The 6,840-nt window shown below is 37.8% G+C and overlaps 1 pseudogene; it reads right to left on the minus strand.

The window, feature by feature from the left end:
- Positions 1-3,568: 3,568 nt before the first annotated feature.
- LOC117500975 lies at positions 3,569-6,139 on the minus strand (annotated as a pseudogene).
- Positions 6,140-6,840: the final 701 nt, after the last annotated feature.

The following is a 6,840-nucleotide window of genomic DNA, read 5'->3' on the forward strand; positions in this document are numbered from 1 at the left end:
CTGGATGTACCTTTCAGTGTTTTCCATTTCAAATGAGCTCAGGCCCAGAGAAGGCGACAGCATTTCTGGATGTTGTTGATGTATGGCTTTTGCTTTGCATGGTAGAGTTTTAACTTGCAGTTGTAGATGTAGCGAGGGACTGTGTTAACTGACAATGGTTTTCTGAAGTGTTCCTGAGCCCATGCAATAAGATCCTTCACACAATGATGCTGGTTTTTAATGCAGTGCCACCTGAGGGATCGAAGGTCAAGGGCATTCAATGTTGGTTTTCAGCCTTGCCGCATACGCGTAGAAAGTTCTCCAGATTCTGTGAATCTTCTGATTATATTACGGACTGTAGATGATGGAATACCTAAATTCCTTGCAATTTAACGTTGAGAAACATTGTTCTTAAACTGTTAGACTATTTTTTCATGCAGTTGTTCACAAAGTAGTGATCCTCGCCCCATCTCTGATTGTGAATGGCTGAGCCTTTTGGGGATGCTCCTTTTATACCCAATCAAGAAACTCACCTGTTTCCAATTAGGTGTTCTTTGAGCATTCCTCAACTTTCCCCGTCTTTTGTTGCCCCGTCCCAACTTTATGGAAACGTGTTGCAGTCATCCATTTCAAAATGAGCAAATATTTGCACAAAAACAAAGACTATCAGTTTGAACATTAACTATTTTGTCTTTGTGGTGTATTCAATTGAATATAGGTTGAAGAGGATTTGCAAATCATTGTTTTCTGTTTTTATTTACATTTCACACAATGTCCTAACTTCATTGGAATTGGGGTTGTAGATATTATTATTATTATTATTATTATTATATAACTGTGGTATGTGACCACTATAGGCGGTCACACTATAAAAGAGGGCTGCCGTGCAGAAAGCAGGCAGCTGGGGAAGATCAGAGCGAGTGAGTGGTTAACACCTGAAAGATGTACCGAACTGTAATAAAGTTGCGTTGTTCCTCTACAGCTGGAGTCGTCTCTCTGCCAGGACGAGCCAATTTATTTTCTGTTATAACACGACAATAACCTCCTTATTGAGTTTTCCTGGGTGACCTTTTACGTGCCACCTATCTATCTGCTCTTCCAAGATTCTACTACCCTCCAGAGAACTCCATAAAAAACAACAAGAAACTTACAATATTATACTACCAAAGACTATTTGTCCTGTTGTGAACCGATTGTTATCAATTGTAAGTTCTCAATCAATACCTCTGTTTTGTGTAAAGTCTTTGTGCAGTGATTTTTTTAAGCTTCTATTTTCACTCTCTGTTAAATGTGTGTGTGTGTGTGTGTGTGTGTGTGTGTGTGTGTGTGTGGTGTGTGTGTGTGTGTGTGTGTGTGTGTGTGTGTGTGTGTGTGTGTGCACGCGCGCGCACGTGTCTGTAAGTAATTTATGGCTTCCATGTTGTTGTCTTTTCTGTTTGTGTATGTACAGCTATATGGCCCCCCTCCCAAAGCTTAAAAGCTTATGCTTTTTCTTACTCATTTGAAATACAAATATTGACAACCTAGGTTTCAACTCCCTCAATTTTCTTGGGCCGAGGACTTTAGATTTGGTATTAGACATGTCAGTTAGTCAAGTCAGTTTAAGTCAGTTATTTATTTATTTGTATAGCACGAAATCACAACAAAGGTGCCTCAAAGTGCTCCACATGAGTAAGGTCTAACCCCACCAACCACAAGAAACACCTCCAATACACTTGTTCAATCAGATACAAAAAACTTTCAACAACTTCACTTCTCACACAACCTGATGTGAGGTTTTGACCACGCGATTCTGTTACGGTTTAGTACAGAGTTTCGATGTTAAACCCAAATGCAGTGAGCAGTAAAGCAGACAGAGTGAAATAAACAGCAGTTTATTGAACAAATGGGGAACTGTGCAGTGGAAGGAAAAAAACCAGGAGGAACCACGAGGACTGGAACTACAAGACAGACTGGACAGGGACTGGAACCACGAGGACCTGACCGATGGGACAGACAGGTCAGACAGGACAGAGACCAGGTGAAGTGCGCCTGGGGAGCTACTGGGACTGGATGAACTTCAGGGGAGAACAAAAGGGCAGGTGAGGTTATGCTGCAGGCGCATTTGGGCACACATCTAGAAATAAAACTCATAACTAAACTCAAATAGCTCATTCAGTTCAAATCAATGTTCAGTTCATTCAGGATTTTAGTTCAAAACCAAAGTCTCAGTTCATTCTGGATTTGAGTTTAGATCAACATTCAGGATCAAAGTTTCAGTTCATACAGGAGTTCCATTCAGATCAAAGTTCAGCTCACCCAAAGTTCAGGACCAAAGTCTTTGTTCGCTCAGGATTTCAGTTCCACAGCTCCATTCACTGAGAAACTTAGCAGCTGTGTGCAGACCCACTCCACACTGTTAGAAGATCTGATCACTGTAGATACAAAGTAACTTAACAGTTCAGTCAGTGGAAAAACAAGAACGCTGTGTACACTGTTCCTGAACAGCGCCGACGAGCACAAACTCTGATAAGACAAAGCAGGAAACAGGATAGACCACACAGAACCAGGGCCAAACCGCAACAGCTTCATCTGTTAACACCACAAGGTATCAAATGTCACCTTTCACCAACACTGCTCAACCTTCATAACAACTGTATTTTTACATACGCACACTGAGGAACTGACTCATGTGAAATGTTTATATCACCAATACATTTTATTACCGAAATGTGCCTGTTTCCAGTTTCCTGTTTCCAACAAACAAACAGACAACAACCTTTCACCAACACTGTTGAACATTCATGACAACTGTATTTTTACATACGCACACTGAGGAACTGACTCATCAATACATTTTATTACCAAAATGTGCCTGTTTCCATTCGGGCTCATGCACGTCTCCACTGCAACTCATAAATATAGTCTTCAGCTCCCCAGTTTCTCATAATTTTTTAATAAATCATAATTCTTGCTCAGTGTGCTTAGCATGTATGATCAAATTAATGTGATAAGGGTTTTTCCCCAGTTGTTAATTTAATTTATCCTGATAACATGATATTATCCACAACACAGTCTGCTACAGGAACAAAACAAACAAACAGACAGACAAACAATAATGATAATAGTAAAATCAAATTAAAATTAATAGCAACATTTTGAAACCATAAAATACAGCCTGACATTCATTTGAATAGGAGTTATATATACAACCAATTACATAGAATTGATTAAAGTGTAAATTGTAGTAAATATAAAATTATCATTTTATTCTGATAAAACTGCAGATGAAAATAATAATAATAATAATAATAATAATAATAATAATAATAATAATAATAATAATAATAATAATAATAATAATAATAAAATCAGTTTTAAATAAATTGTAAAACAAAATAAATGGGATGATGGCCAGAAGCTATGCTGCTTGATTTGTAAGTGTAAAATATTGATTAAAATGTTTATTATTTATATAAACTGCATAGAAGTAAATATAAAAATATCACCAATATTATAAAACTGCACATGCATTTGATAATAATAATAATAATAATAATAATAATAATAATAATAATAATAATAATAATAATAATAATAATAATAATAATAAAATCAAATTCAAATAAGTTGCAAAAACAAAATAAAAAACTATAAAAATACAGCCCGACATTCATTTGGATAGGAATTACAGAACCAGTTACACAGAACCAATCAATCTTATTATAATGCAAACCTGAAACCCTCCTGATCTTATGCAGTGCATTTAAAACTTCATAATGTATGTAAAAGTAATATCCAAAACAAAAAATATTTTTTCCGAAATAAAATACAAAAACATTTTTAAACAAAATATTTAAATAAAGGTTTAGGACAATTACTTCAAAGAAAAACCACGTCGGTTCAACAAGCCTCGGCTAAAGCCAGCACCTTCTTAGTCAATAGCAGTGGAATTCATGTGTGTGTGTGTGTGTGTGTGTGTGTGTGTGTGTGTGTGTGTGGTGTGTGTGTGGTGTGTGTGTGTGTGTGTGTGTGTGTGTGTGTGTGTGTGTGTGTGCTGTGTGGTGTTTCAGAGAGAACAAGAGAGAGAGTTTAGACAAGAAAAATCAGGGTTAACATTGGTGGCACCATTTCATTCTGTGGCAGTAATTTTTTAAACTATATATTAGATAATCTAATTGCATTACATTTTTGTGTTGTCTTATTGTTGTTTTTCCGTTTAATCTTGTTTTATGTATGTCCTGTATGTTAATAATTTTTTTGTCAGGAGCAAGAGCAAACTAAGCTGAAATAAACACACACACACGCACACACACGCACACACACACACACACACACACACACACACAACTTAAGTCCAGTTAATGTGTAACACAGGACAAACCAAATAAAAATCAACACGAGAAAAACTGAAGTAACAATTTGCACAGATTTTTTAAAAGTTATGTCAACTTAATTATTTAAACTTTCATTTGAGTTAATGCTGTAAGACTGCTCTAGTTAAGTTGAAAAAAACTTTAAAAAAGATCTATCTATCACTTTTTCTCATTGAGACAAGCGGTTCATTTTCTGGACAAAACGGCTCACGGGAAATAAAAGACAAAAAGGTGAGACTTAAAGCACTGCCTTCAACAACAAAACAATCACTACACAATCCTTAAAAACACTCTCAGCCCCAAAACCACTTATCGAGATGATTGAATGCTTTATACTTCTTGTTTCTACTCAAGTAATCACAAGCCAGACATACTTGCCCTGCCCAGTTATTAGGGTGCTTAACTTTAAACAACCGGCGCCACTCAAAGTACCTGAGGTACATTTGTTGGTTCTTGTCCAGGAGCAGCAGGTAGTCAGCCAACTCTTTAGGTGATTTGAAGTCATCAACGTGGATGAAGGCGTCTCCCTGGATGACGTTTTCATAGTTCTGCCTGGGTGGGCCAAGAACCACAGGTACTGTCCCCACAGTGAGCGGGTTGTACAGTTTTTCAGTGATGTAGTCCCTGTGGATGGAGTTTTTCAAATGACAGGTAGAACTTACAGCTGGGCATGGTGAGGAGAGAAATCATCACCGGAGATTCTCTTTCCAAAGGCTCCACCGTAAGTATGAATCTGAACATGTGTTTTCAGCTCATGAAGTATTTCACACGACGATGGTTTGGGTTCCAGTTGCTCACAATCCAACAGACCAGCTTGTCTTTCTTGGGCAGGGTGAAGTTCTCCTCACCCTCCGCTGGGACGATGTATCCATAAGGTATTGGAATGTCAGCATCCTGATGGTAATTTAGGGTCAAATTGAACAGTTCTCAATCCCAAGCAGCTTTGAGGTGTGTGTTGGGGATTCCAAGTTCCACCATATCCACTTCTGAAGGGGTGGTCGCTGGAGCTTTGGCAGGTTGGATAAATCCCTGTGAATGTCTCTGTGATGGATCACAACCCCGTCTGACTTGTTGTAGAAGTTCCTGTCTGCTGTGAGGAAACAACCATCAATGTTATGTTGAGAGCTACAGGCGGTCACGTCAAAGACGTCTCCAAAAGGCCAGAACCAGATCAGCATGGTGGTCCGGGTTTTATTCGTCTTATTGGAGAAAACATTTTCCACCTGACCTGTGGGTTCTGTTGACTCTATAGGAATCGAAAACCAGTTGATGGATGGTTTAAAATACATCAAAAACAGAGTCACAAAGCAGCCCAGAATTAAAACAGCAAGCACAAAGGGTCGCAGGATTTTGAGACAAGTTTCGGATGACATGCTCAACTCAAAGGAAACTGTTTCCAAAAGCAGTCGTGTGCACAGACAGAAAACCTCGGTAGTGTTGGAACAACAAAATTCAGCCTCTTGATCGGCATCGATGTCCAAACAATGAAATCCACAGCGTTGGTTTTCAGTCTTATCCTGTGAATGTCAGAACAAGGTGTGACAGTCAATGGTGGAGGAAAACAAGCAAAGTCAAAAATGTTAATCATGAATGAGGGCTTGTTTTCACCCTTTAAAGCTGAGTAAAGTGTTTCTTAAAAATTTACCTAACCGAGGATTACAGCTGCAGTGATACGTCCAGCAGGATAATAAGATAAAGACAGAGACTCGTGTGACCAGATTGGCAAAACGTCTTACACTGAAGTCACATTAAAGCACCACTCCTTTTGACAAGGTGACAAACACACACACACACACACAATTCCCCTCCCGACCTCACAAGAGGAAAACCAGGAACTGCTGCGACCAGAGCAGCAGCAGGGTTCGTGGCCACACTCTATATAATATGCAAATTCCACGTTATCAGCATATCTTTCATATAACACATTGTTAAAATGTTTTTCATTGATTTGATGAAAAAAAAAAAAAACAAGTCATAATTCAAATCAGTGCAACATAGTCAATAAACACATTATTTTTACAGACATCTGGCTTTTTTGTTGAATGGAAACATTTAATCACGACAACCGATGAGGCAACACCATGCTTTTGAAGTTTTTGTCAGGAAAATGCCAAGTACCAATTGATTTTCAAACACAGTCTGTTAACAACAATCCTTTAACCCTCTGGAGTCCAGGGTATAATTGGCTGTTTTTTAACTACTTTTGGTTTTACCTTTTCTAACTTACCTTAAAAAGTGTTTACTTTCCTTGTTAGTGTCATTTTTTTCAGCACAAATTCACCTGTGCGACCCTTTCCAGTTTTTTCGTTCATTTGACTATTGTATTAACACAGGAACCTAAAATCACACAAAAATCCGAGAAGAAAAGAGTTTTTTATTGTGAATACCACAAACTTTTGTTTAATGAACATTTTCAAAACTTTCAATTAAATATAAATGTAAATTTCAAAAACATATGTTAATCCGTTACAATACAACTATTTACATAATGCAGGAAATGCTTCAG

The sequence above is a fragment of the Thalassophryne amazonica genome, chromosome 19 (assembly GCF_902500255.1).
Source record: "Thalassophryne amazonica chromosome 19, fThaAma1.1, whole genome shotgun sequence".
NCBI lineage: Eukaryota > Metazoa > Chordata > Actinopteri > Batrachoidiformes > Batrachoididae > Thalassophryne > Thalassophryne amazonica.